The sequence below is a fragment of the Scyliorhinus torazame genome, chromosome 7, assembly GCF_047496885.1.
Source record: "Scyliorhinus torazame isolate Kashiwa2021f chromosome 7, sScyTor2.1, whole genome shotgun sequence".
NCBI classification, from domain to species: Eukaryota; Metazoa; Chordata; class Chondrichthyes; order Carcharhiniformes; family Scyliorhinidae; genus Scyliorhinus; species Scyliorhinus torazame.
In genome coordinates, this window is record NC_092713.1 from 114,672,954 (window position 1) to 114,686,490 (window position 13,537).

The following is a 13,537-nucleotide window of genomic DNA, read 5'->3' on the forward strand; positions in this document are numbered from 1 at the left end:
TCCTGCCCTTCCTGCCCCACTGCTAATTCAGGTCCTAAAGGGACAATTAATGAAGGGCCGCTTCCCACTGCCTTTGGTGTTAACCCAGTGGCGGACAGGCTGGTGACCATGCAGGGAACATGACATGCAAAGTTGTGTGGTGACGGATCGACGAAGACAGCATTGGAAGGTTGGGGGGGGGGGGGGGGGGGGGGGGCGGCTTGCACCATAATCCTGGGCTTCTGTTCACTTTGGCACCAGTCACTGAGCAAAGAGCTGCTGCCATCTGATTGGCCAACAGTTCCCAGTGGCCTATTAATTGCCTCATTGGGGAAGGCCTACTCAATTACAAGTCAAAGTCAAAAGGAGGCAACTTAAGTCACCTTTAAGCTCGCCAGTCGGTGATCAAGATCCCTGTTGACTCCATAAAATTCCACCCTTATTGTCGATTGCAATTCCATTTCTTTATTCCACAATTCTATTATCCTTTGTGTAAAAATTTTCTAATTGATCATCTTTCTTACTGATACCTGCCTCAGATTTAAAGCTTGCATCCCCTACTATTAGCCGAGCCAGTCAATAACATGCCTGGATCAGTTCTTTCAATTCTCTTCATAAACCTGAAAACATCAGTAATCTCACCTTTAAGTCTCCGCTTTTCCAAAGTCTCTAACTTCTTTCCATAATAATCTTTTATTTATTGTCACAAGTAGGCTTACATTAACACTGCAATGAAGTTACTGTAAAAAGCCCCAGGTCGCCACACTCCGGCGCCTGTTCAGGTACACAGAGGGAGAATTCAGAATGTCCAAATAACCTAACAGCGCGACTGGATTTTCCATCTCGCTGCGCAGTATTTCTGTTTCAGCACCCGGCAGGATGCTCTGTTACGCCGACTGGTCAATGGGGTTTCCCATTGTGGGGAAGCCCCACGCTGTCAGGAAACCCCCAGGTTGCCGGCAAAATGGTGCATCCCGCCGGCGGAGAATCCAGCCCCACGTCTTTCGGGACTTGTGGGAGGAAACCGGTGCACCCGGAGGAAATCCACGCAGCCAAGGGGAGAACGTGCAGACTCTGCACAGACAGCGACACAAGCCGGGAATCGAACCTGGGACCCTGCCGCTGTGAGGCAGCAGTGCTAGCCACTGTGCTTGAAATTACTTTAATTGTTCTGCATCCATCCAAGCGTAAAATTGCCATCAAATCAGTGGTGTCTTTTAGGCCGCAACATATTGCCCATTTGCAAACTACAAGAAAAATTATTTTAGTTAGTTCTCAGCCCAAGCTACACATTAGAGTTTAATATTGTTAAAGACTCCCTCCAATAAGATTATGTCCCAAGAGGTCATCCATTTAAAAACGTCCTGATCTCTACTTTAATGAAATGTTCTCAAGCTAATTAAGAGATATATCAAGCAATTAGTCCTCAGATTAATAGCCTATTGATTTAAAAGATTAAAATCTTTGATATCTGAAAAACCAGTTATGCTACAGAGTTCGCAGTGATGGGGAAATTGGAACCTATTTTAACATAGTGCAAATGAGTCGGTCTTGATTGAGTTAAATTTGGCCCAACATATGTGAAGCCACCAGAGTTTAGGTAAGTGATAAAACATTATTAATCACCATTCTTCTTATTAGAAAGCTGACCATCTCTCTGGGCTCTTTATTAACATTTATGGTTTGATTGCTTTCTGAACGGTGCTAAATGGAGAACCATAATACACACCACCTTTCCTTTGTTGGAGAGTGACACGAAGCTGGTGATCCAGCTCTACTTTACAACAAGACAAAGGAAAAATATCGCAGATGCTGGGGAACTTCAATAAGTTCTACTTTAATGAAATGTTCTCAAAATAATTAAGAGATATACTAAGCAATTAGTCCTCAGATTAATAGCCTATTGATTTAAAAGGTTCAAATCGGTTATCTCTGAAAAAACATTACGCTACAGAGTTTGCAGTGATGGGGAAGAAGGAATGAGAAACAGAACTAACATGCATCAGAAAATTAACTGCCTGGCATCAAGGTTCCTGTTTCTTTAAGGAATTAGGTACCACCTCCTAAAGCCACCAGCCAATTGGGGGGCCATTATTTCTTCAATCCCAGCAGTGCTAGCAGAGGGCAGTAGCCACTGCTGGTACTGAGGTGTGGGAGGCACTGGATCGTTGTTGAAGGGAGTGGGGCGTTTCCGAGGGTCAGTCCTTGACACTGGGGGGCCCTCGTGAGTAAAAGGATGCCGGGTCTGTGGGGCCTCACCCCCCCCCCCTCTCTGAGCTCACAAGGAGGTTGCAGAGTATAGTTGGCAGTCTACCTCAATGGCGTAGGGTATGCCTACTGCTCGTGAAGTATCAGCAGCAGGGAGAGACCTTTAATTGGAAACAGGCATGCTACCCATTGCCCTGATTTTCCGCGTCCACTTCAAAGCCCCATTAAATCCTGACCAACATTTCAGATTGTGACCTTTCATCGGAACTGTTCTGATGAAAGGTCATCTGAACAATTCTGATTATTGTTTGGTTACTGGGATAGAGGTCGGGATTTTCTGGTGCAATTTTCCCATCCTGCTTGCGATGATGCCTGCTGGTGTTGGGACCAGAAAACCCTGCCCATAATAAAAACAAAATACTGGGATGCTGGTAATCTGAAATAAAGCGCTGGGAAAACTCAGCAGGTCCAGCAATATCTGTGGAGAGAGAGAGAGAGAGAGAAAAACAAAAGTCCACATTTCATCTCCAATATGACACTTCTCCAGAACTCCTAAAATAGAAACAAAAACATTTCTGGAAAATCTCAGGTTTGTCCTGAAGTAAAAACGGAAATGCTGCAGGTCCGAAAAAGGGTGATAATGGACACGAAACGGCAACACAGTTTCTCTCCTCAGAGATGCTGCCAGACCGGAGTTTTTCCAACACTTACTGCTTTATTACTGTAATATAGGAATGCTACATCATCTTGCTACATGAATAAATGGGTGATTGCTGCCTTGCCATTCATTCGAGGTTGAAACATTTCTTGGGCATCTCTGGCTGCTGCATAAAATAAGGGCGAGGTCCCTTTAATAATCAAAAGAGACACAAAACTGCTGCTTTAGAAATCAGGGCGAGGTCCCTTTAATAATCAAAAGAGACACCCAACTGCTGCTTTAGAAATCAAAACATGTTTTTAAAACACTTTGGGGAAAACTGTGCAAACATTTAACAATTCAGCCGGAGAGAGGTGAGAGGAAGGTAGGATTAATGTTTCAGGTCGATGACCTTCCAGAAAAACACCGTGTTCAGCAAATTGAACAAAGCTAAATGTTTAAATAATTACAAACAGCCAGCCTGGTACCAGATTGATCTCAGCATGAATATTCACCAGTGCCACATGGTACAACTTGTAGCCAACAGGATGACAACGTCACTGACCATCAATGTCACAATCCTCATCTTCTGCACAAGGCCAATTGTCCTCAGGTTCAGACCATAATGTAAATAAAATGCTATGTTAAATAGCTGTTCCACGAGGGGGGGACACTGCACAACTGTCTGCTGCAAAGACGATGGGACCTTAAAGAGAAAACCACACTAAATGCTCTTTATTCTTCCTACAAACTCACTCCCACTCTCAAACTCCATCTTCTGAGGCCTCCAAACTTTGGAGTTCTTTTTTTATGGTTCCCATGGCTTTTACATTTATTCCATATTTTTGTCAGTGTGATAAATCATGAATGTATACAGTTTTTGCACATTCGAGTCATGTTTAAAACATCAGTACAGGCCCTGTACAGCACATTACACTTTTTCAATAAACACGATTGGTTACGACCAGTGACTATTTAAAATTCTGTGTATCAAACACAGGTAAATGGATGAAATGATACAAACTCTTTTGCACTATTAATATACAGTTGTAAACAAGGTCTTTCGGGAATATTGACAACCAATGCAGTTTACCACACAGCACTTCACAAATGGCTTTTTAAAAAACAAAATAATGCATTTGTTCATACATATAGATCCAGATTATTGCAGCACATAATTCAATGCCTGATTGGTAAAAAAAAGTACGTCGACACGTGTTTTCAAAGAAAACAGCAGCAGACAGATCACAGGACTGTACGTAATTGCAGGGTTGAGTAAGCAAACACCAGTTAACCCAGGCTTAAGGGAAATAAAGAGAGAAGCAGGCATCTGTCCAATACTACTGTAACCCATACTCTAAAAGCCAAGGTGGCTGGAGAAAACTGCATCCGCATCTATTTGAATTCAAGCAGGTTGCAGTCAATCTTATAATACACATATGGGTAGTATTCTTGCTGGTTTAGACTCAGACCATGGATGTCCATGGCTGCATCAATGATGGCAGCTGCACTGTTGTCCAGGTGTTTATATAGGTCATTAAGTATTTCCCGAAGCTTTTTCATCATCTTTTTGTTGGGTTGTAAAAGCATAGCTTGGAAGTTCACTGGCAAACCATACCTTAGAACAGACTCTACAAAAACCCGTAATGCTTTCACATGAATCCATGCAATGAAAGCTTCACTGAAGTTAACTTTCAACCATCGTACCAAGGGACCAAACTGTTTCTTTTTGTCAGTTGAGAGCAGAGTCATCTCTTCTTTATCTGCTTTCAGCTCCTCTTCATTATACTGGAAGTCCCAAACAATAAACTTGTTCTCCCTGGCCTTTCGTCGGAAGTCATCAACTGCCTTCCTGAATAATGTTACAGTGTACAAGCCACTATCCATATCATCACATATCAACTTGCTTGACCGTGGAACCACCATCTCTGCCAAAGTTTCATACATCTTTTCCCATTCCAGATAACCAGTTTTCGGCACAACGACCAAGAAAGTCGTAAGATATTCAGAGTCCATTACAAAGTCCTCCTTCTTCACAATATCAGCCAGGCTTTGTGTCATCAAACTTCCTACATTCTTCCTCTCTAAATTGTGCAAGTTCCCTTTCAGATTGTTGTATGCAAACGCTCTTGCTTTTAGATCATTGTCAATCTGTGATACTTGCTTTGTAATGATTTCAGAAATGTTTTTCAGAGACTATTTGATTGGATATTTTACCATGTCCCACTGAAACCTTGTGATATAGGTGACCAAGTCAACTCCACTGGCCAAAAGGTTCTCTTGTACTTTGTCCCTACTGTCTTCCAATACATCAGCCATGTACTGGGCCACCTTCTTCACCACACCCTCCACAAATGAGTCCAACTTGGCCAGCTCATCAGATAACCCCACCAAGACTTCTAAAGTTCCCACCTTCAAATCTGGAATTGCAAACTTGAAGTTGGTAGAGAGATGGTTGTTCCTTGTGGTTGTAGCATTTAATTTGTCCCATGTCTGTTGACATGTCTTTTCCCTAGAGGCTGATATTAACCAAAATTCTGTCATCCTCAGTAAGAAATCTCTTGAAGTAAACCAATATACGATTGAGGGGGAGTCAGGTCCGCTCCGCTCCTGGTGGCCGCTGCTCCTGTAACCATCCCGATCCTCCTCACATCGCTCGAGAGAGCAACTTTGGAGTTCTTAACCACACTAGCTTTCTCAATAAAATAATCCAAAAAGGGTCAAAGTAGAAAAGTCGAATCTATACTAGAGGACAGTACCAAACAGGATTTGAACCCTCACTCCCCACACAGTTTAAAAAAAAAAGAGTTTCCTGCACTGCCTTGATTACATACAACACGCTTCAGTTCTGGAAATGTTTACATTATATCATTCCGAGCAGTTTTGTAGCGTAGAAAGAGAATTACTAAAAGAATAGTCTTCTGTATTTTCGCCATGACGCCTGTTTCTAAACTCCTTTTGTATGTTCAATTTTCAAAGAGGAAAAGGTGAATTGGTCCAATTTCATTTTTAGCTGCCCTCAACTTTATGCTATTTCAATCAATTTATTGTCCAGAAATACATTTACTTTTGTATCCTTATTGAACACCAGGAATGGACTTTTGAACAGAGACAATATTGGAACACTCATCAACCTGATTCAAACTTGCAACAAACTCACATTTCTGAAATTTATTTTCTCCTTTCCAAGATACTTTCTCCCTCCCTTAAAACTACTGAATCCGCTGCACTGGCACAATTAATGGGTGATATATCTTCCAATACATTAGTCAGGCTTTGGGCCTAGGCAATGAATGTTGGCAGGGAATCTGACCACTGGGCAATCAACAAAGCGGAGCCTCCTTCTGCCCTCTCATTCACAGCTAAAGATGCTCTTGCCTTGGTTTCATTGGGAGCCTGTAGGAGAATCTCATTTGGTCCTCGTCAACGTCCAGTGCAGCAGCCTGGCTCGACGACCTGATGGAATTTTTACAAGTATTTAATGAGAGGATCGGCTGAAAGGTTCTACCTCAGGGGCGGGATTCTTCGCAATTGGCGCGATGTCCGCCGACCGGCGCCAAAAACGGCGTGAATCAGTCCGGCATGGCGTCACCCCAAAGGTGCGGAATTCTTCGCATCTTGAGAGGCCGAGCCCTCACCTCTGGGGCTAGGACCGCACCAGACTGATTTCTGCCCCGCCAGCTGGAAAAGCCTTTGGTGCCCCGCCAGCAGGCGCGGAAATGACTTTGCCGTGCAGCGATTCTCCGACCCGGTGGGGGCTGGCGTGAATCCCGCCCCCGCCGGTTGCCGAATTCTCCAGCACCGGATATTCGGCGGGGGTGGGAATCGTGCCGCACCGGTTGGCGGCCTCCCCCCGGCGATTCTCCGGCCCGCGATGGGCCGAAGTCCCGCTGCTGGAATGCCTGTCCCGCCGGCGAGAATCAAACCACCTCTCTTACCAGCGGGACAAGGCGGCGCGGGCGGGCTCCTGGGGGGGGGGCACGGGGCGATCTGGCCCCGGGGGGGGTGCCCCCACGGTGGCCTGGCCCGCGATCAGGGCCCACCGATCCATGGGCGGGCCTGTGCCGTGGGGGCACTCTTTTCCTTCCGCCTTCGCCGTGGTCTCCACTATGGCAGAGGCGGAAGAGACCCCCTCCACTGCACATACGCGGGGATGCCGTGAGCGGCCGCTGACGCTCCCGCGCATGCACTGCACGGCAAAGTAATGCCCCAGATGTCAGCCATTATTTCAGAGAGTTGGTCACCATCAGATGCTCGGGGAATGGGGATGCAGGGGGGCATTAGGGATTGGTTGTTGCTTCTTTTGGGTTTATGGGGGTGGGTGGATGAAAAGGTTGGAACACTGTTAACTATTGTACATAAATAATTGTATCGGTGTTATTCTGGAAAATTGTTAATATAATTATATATTTTTTTAACTGAAATGGGAATGGGTTGAGCGGCGGGGGATTTTTTTGTATACGGTATGAGTCTGGTTGAATATTTGTATGTTTCTATACTGAAAATTTGAATAATTAAAAAATAACATGGACAAGGAAATCTCCTGCTGATTACCACTTACCACTCGCATTCCCCCAAACCCTCAACTGGTGAATCAGTACTCCTCCCATGTTGAACAGCATTTGGAAGAAGCACTGAGAGTGGCACGGGTGCAGAATGAACTCTGGGTGGGGGATTTCAATATCTATCACCAAGTGCGACTAGCTAGCATCACTATTGTCTGAGCTGGCTGAATCCCAAAGGACATTTCTGCCAGACTGGGCCTGTGGCACATGGGGGGAGTTAACAATAAGGCTGACTTTGCCCTCACCAATCTACCTTTCGTAGATGTATCTGTCCATTACCGTACAGGTAGGGATGAACATTGCATCGTCCTTTGGAGAGGAAGGTCTTTTCTTCACACTGAAGGCACTGTCCATGTGGTAAATGGGACAAATTCAGAACAGATCCAGCAGACAAGATCCTGGAAAACACGAGTCATTTTCTATATTTTGGCAGCCTCCGCTTGATGAAGGTAGACAGCGATGACTACATTCATCATCGCCTCCAATGTACCAATTCAGCCTTCAGTTGACTGAGGAAAAGATTATTTGAGCACCGGGATCTCAAACCAGAGACTAAGGTCATGGTTTACCAGGCAGCAGTGGTCCTCGCACCCCAATATGCATCAGCGCCTTGGACAGCATATAGCAGGCACATCAAATCATTGGAGAAGTACCACCAGTGGTGCCTTCGCAAGGCTCTCCAAATCCAGTGACAAGAAAAGCACTCCACCAGCAGTGTCCTTTCCAAAGTCAAGTTGCCCAGCATGGAGGTGTTAATCACTCAATACCAGCTCCACTGGGACATGCCATCTGAACGCCAGATACCAGACTCCTGAAGCAACTACTTTACTTGCAACTCTGTCACAGCTGGAGATAATAATCTTTATTATTGTCACAAGTAGGCTTACATTAGCCCTGCAATGAAGTTAGGGAAATTCCCTATTTGCCACATTCCGCTCCTGTTCGGGTACACAGAGCGAGAATTCAGAATATCCAATTCACCTAACAGCATATCTATCGGGACTTGTGGGAGGAAACCGGAGCACCCGGAGAAAATCCACGCAGACACGGGAGAACGTGCAGACTCCGCACAGACAGTGACCCAAACGGGAATTGAACCTGGGGCCCTGGCGCTGTGAAGCACAGTGCTAACAACTGTGCTACCCAACCTTGGCAGTGCCCTGGCACCCTGGCAGTGGCAGTGCCAGGCTGGAACCCAGGTGACACTGCCAGGCTGGCACTACTACGGTGCTCAGGTGGCACCAGGAATACCAGGGCACCCTGCTCAAAGGGTATGCAGCTGGGGGGCCTCCGATCCCGAGGGTGACCCCCATGAGTGCCGTCCGTCTGGTTCCCATTTGTGGGGACCAATGCTGAAGGCGCTCACCTGAGGTGCCCGAGGAGATTCCCAGAAGGACCGTGGAAAATGTTTAGTGATGCCCTCAAAATATCCCTGACGAGATCAAGCATCCATCCCTCAAGAAATGAAACATCCTCGCTGACTCTTGGGAGTCCTTGGTTCATGAACAATCAAAATGGAGAAGGTTCGTTTTGGAAGGCACCAAACATATTGTGAGACTTCACCAGTAACACGCAGAAGCATGCGGCAGAGTCTGCAGACCGCACATGGGTCCTGAACTGGCTGCTAAGACCAATCAAACCAGAGTCATCCTCGATACCAAAGGATTACCTAACAAAGCAATTTATAACTGGGCATTCATCAGGCACTATGGGCCATCAGCAGCAGCTGAATCATATTCAGCCATAATCTGCAACCTTATGGCCTAACATATCCCGCATTCTACCTAACACATTCCTCATTCTACCATTAGACCAAGGAATTAATCATGGTTCAATGGGAAGAGTAGATGAGCTTGCCAGGAAATGTACACAAGCTACAGCACAAGACAACATGCATCCTAACAGGAGAAGAAACATGCTCCGTCAACCAACGACTGTGATCAAGGTTCTGCAGTCCTGCCCCAATTGGTTGTGAATATCTGTGGATAATTAAAACAATTAGCTGCTGGAGGTGATTCTAAAAACATCCCCATCCTCCATGACACAGGGAGAGGTGGTGGGCAGCATGGCAGTGCAAACAACAAGGCTGAAACATTTTTAACCACAGAACAATAGAAAGATTAAGGCCATGCAGCCCATCGCGATGATCAAAAAACAGAAAAGGGAAACTAGCCGCTGATTTTAATCCCACTTTCCAGCATTTGGTCTGTAGCCTTGCAAGGTTACAGCACTTCAGAGGCAGATCCACGTACCTTTTAAATGAGTTGAGCGTTTCAGCCTCAACACCGACTTAGGCAGCGGATTCCACACACCCACCACCCTCTGGGTGAAAATGCTTTTGCCTCCAATAAAACCACGTTAACTATCTCTGATCAATCCGTGCCGAAGTGACAGTTTATCATGTCTCTTGGAATTGTTTCCAATAATTCGCCCACCAGTGAAGTCAAACTGACCAGCCAGAAGTGCCGAGTGGATGATCCACCCCAGCCTCCTCTGGAGGTTCGCACCATCACAGATGCCAGTCTTCAGCTAGTTTAATTCACTGCATGTGGCACTGCAAAGGCTATTTCTCCTGACAAGATCCGACAGTAGTACTAAAGACTTATGCTCCTGAACTATCTGCACCCTTAGCCAAGTTGTTACAGTACAGCTATAATATTACCTGACATGGTGGAAATTAACCTTTCCACAAGAAGCAGGATAAATCGAACCTAGCCAATTACTACTTCATCAGTCTACTCTCGATCATCAGCAAAGTGATACAAGGTGTTGTTAACGGTGTGATCAAGCTGAATTTAATTACCAATAATCTTTCACCGATGATCAGTTTGGATTGCACTCGGACCATTCTGCTCCTGATCTCAATTTCAGTCTTGGTGCAAACGTGGATGGAGCTGAATTCCAAAGGCGAGGTGAGAGCACCTGCCCTTGAGATGAAGGCAGCATTTGACCAAATGGGGCATCGAAGAAACCAAGTAAAGCTGAAGTCATTGGGAATCAAGGGTAACGCTTTCCACTGGCTAGAGTCATACCTAGCACAAAGGAAGATGAAATAAAAATGAATTAACTACTGAAATATGCAGCAGGTCTGGCAGCATTTGAGGATGACCTTTTTCCCCTTTCCAGCTGCTGCCGACCTGAATAGTTCTAACATTTTCTGGTTTTACTTTAAACGTCCCAGCATTCGCAGTATTTTAGCTTCGTATTAGTGGCAAAGGAAAACTGTTGTGGTTGTTGGAAGCTAGACATCTCAGCCCGAAAACATCGCTGCAGGCGTACCTCTGTGTAGTGTCCTAGACCCAACCATCTTCAGCCACTTCATCAATGACATTCCCTTCAACGCAAGGTCAGAAGTGAGGTGTTTGCTGATGATTTCAGTGTTTAGTACACGTGTGCATATTTCTATGGCCAGGGCTCCAGCCAGATTTTCCTGCTAAGCTCCAAACACAGCAAAGACTAAAGACCAAGGGCTGGATTCTCCGATTTTGCGGCTATGTCCGGAGGAAGCATCTGGTCTTACGACCAAAAGGTCGGCGGCGACCCCGCACTGATATCCGCCCAGCGGGGCCTAGCAGCCGCTCCACGAAAACCCCCAGCTTTAACTGCAGATATGGACGCAGAATGGCTGGGTCCATGGCCGTACATGCAAACGGCGGCGGCTGTGCAAGGTGCCGGCCACGCGTAGACCCGGCCTGCCAGCTTGTGCCCCCTGTAACCTCCCTCACCACCCCCCATCAGTCCCCCAGCCCCCGCCATAGCCCCCCCACCCCGACTGTGGCGGCGCAGTCCGCAGCCGCCATGCGAGGTCCCCAGAAATTGAGAGGACACGTGACCGATGCCGTTGGGAAGTCAGCCCATCGGGGGGGGGGGCCTCAGGTGACGTCCTGAGGCCGTCCCATTGGCGTTGGCATATTCCTGGAGTACACCGTTTTTGAGGGGGCCGAGCATTTGAAAAATACACCCGGTTCAGGTGTAAAAACATATTCTCCAGCCAATCGCCAAATGTGATTTCGCCATCGGTAATCGGAGAATCCCACCCCAGGTTTTGTGACACTGATCTACTTCCCAATTTACCCAATTTCTATTTTCTTGGTGGGGTGAACCTTGGGCTTTTTAATTCTTCATTCTGGTTTCCTCAAAGCAAAAATGTTCCAATCAGTGCTTCATCTGGAAAATACTGGTACGCCGATATGATCATTTCTTTATTAAGAAATTGGTGGGCGCGATTCTCCACTCCCACGCCAGTTGGGCCGCCAACGTTTCCCGGGACGCCGGTCCGACGCCCTCCCACGATTCTCCCAAGTGGCGGGAACGGCCCGGTCGGGTTCCGCGGGCCGCAGAATCGCCGGAGACACCGAAAATGGCGATTCTCCGGCACCCCCGTTATTCTCAGGCCCGGATGGGCCGAGCGGCCAGGCCAAAACGGCGGGTTCCCCCCGGCGCCGTCCACACCTGGTCGCTGCAGTCGTGAGCGGTGCGTGAACGCTGGGGGCGGGGGGGGGGAGGGGGGATCCTGCACCGGGGGGTACCTCAGATGTGGGGTGGCCCGCGATCGGTGCCCACCGATCGTCGGGCCGTCCTCTCTGAAGGAGAACCTCCTTCCTTCCGCGGCCCCGCAACATCCGTCAGACATCTTCTTGCGGGGCAGACTTAGAGAGGACGGCAACCACGCATGCACGGGTTGGCACCGGCCAACCCGCGCATGCGCGGATGGCGCCCGTTATGCGGCGCCAGCTGCGTCATCTATGCGGCGCCGCTTTTACGCAGGCGACAAGGCCTGGCGCGTGTAGATGACGCGGTCCCGATCCTGGCCCATTGTCAGGGCCTGAATCGGTCGGGACCGGGGCCGTTCCGCGCCGTCGTGAACCTCGACGGCGTTCACGACGGCGCGGCCACTTCGGCGTGTGGGTGGAGAATCCTGCCCATGGTGAGGGGCCGGGTTTGCATTTTAAAACCTAGTAGAAAAACAGAAGACTGAAGGAGGTGAGCAGTTTTATAGTTTTTAGGTCCGACAAAATGAGTAAGAGTAGGAGACAATGCAATGAGTTTTGATTTCAACATAATGAAGGGACTAGGAAGGGACAATGATCATTGACGTTTTGGAGAAAATGCGGAAAGACAAAAGAAGGCTGAAAATGAAAAACAGGGTGAGGGAGAAAGAAAAACAGAGGGAAAATGGGAGAGCAAGAGAACTAATTGAGATATTCCATTAAGTCAGGAGTACCAGGCTCGATATTGATTCCTCATGGTATTAATAATCACATCTCAAAATGATTAATGGCAGGAGGAGGAAAAATCAGCACACAGCTAATCTTAACCTTAAATCACAACGCAATTGTAGAGAGCAAGTGATTTTACCTTTTTCTCCCAAGTCATATTATATAGAAAATGTTATCAAGCATTGAGACAGTCACATCTCAGTAACAAGCGGAAAGGAGGAGTTATCCTTCAAATATAATAGAAGAGAAGGAACATAACGGCTTCAATTTCCAATTGCTTGCTGGCTGCACAAGTAAGAATTCTGCCTTTTGTCTCCAACTTCCTGAGTTTCTGACAAGCAAATAACACTGGGGAAAAGAGACACTTACTGTTCTCAGTGAACAACCACAGCTGCAGTATACAAACTGATAGACCGTGACATCACTTTCAACTAATCACAAGTGATCTTTATACAAAAGTCTGTTGTCAAAATGTTTGTATAATTTATGAATCACTTCCATTACAGAGCAACTCCATCAATCTAAATGCATTGGGGACTCTTATCACAGATATCGCATCGACCACTTTAAAAACATTCCTCCAATTTTGCTGCCTGTTCTCCTCAGAGTTGTCACTTACTGGGGTACAGCTCCAAACTACTTTCCCGTTCATTAAGTGTAAGTAATTTCTGGGAATTCTGGCAGCCTATTCAACTGTGAAGAAGGCGTCTCACATCCTCATTTTAAATCCTGGAAAAATACATGTGTTTCAATTTTCTTTTTGTTTCCCAGAAAAAGATAGTTTTCTTTCCAGCCAGGCATCCTGGCTGATTTTCCCCTCTCCCAGTCCTGCACCTCATCCACTGAAATTATGGATAGAGCAGGATTTGAAACTGAGATTTTCTAACTCAAATGCCGGGTGTGGCTTGCCTGCTGTGTCGCCACCCAAT

At 46.8% G+C, this 13,537-nt stretch overlaps 1 protein-coding gene and 1 pseudogene across 5 annotated transcripts in view; both read right to left on the reverse strand.

Moving 5' to 3' along the window:
- lrp8 (low density lipoprotein receptor-related protein 8, apolipoprotein e receptor) overlaps positions 1-13,537 on the reverse strand; it is a 190,619-nt gene that overhangs the window by 143,452 nt on the left and 33,630 nt on the right. The gene's annotated exons all lie outside the window — the stretch shown is intronic.
- LOC140426479 (V-type proton ATPase subunit C 1-A pseudogene) lies at positions 4,017-5,477 on the reverse strand (annotated as a pseudogene).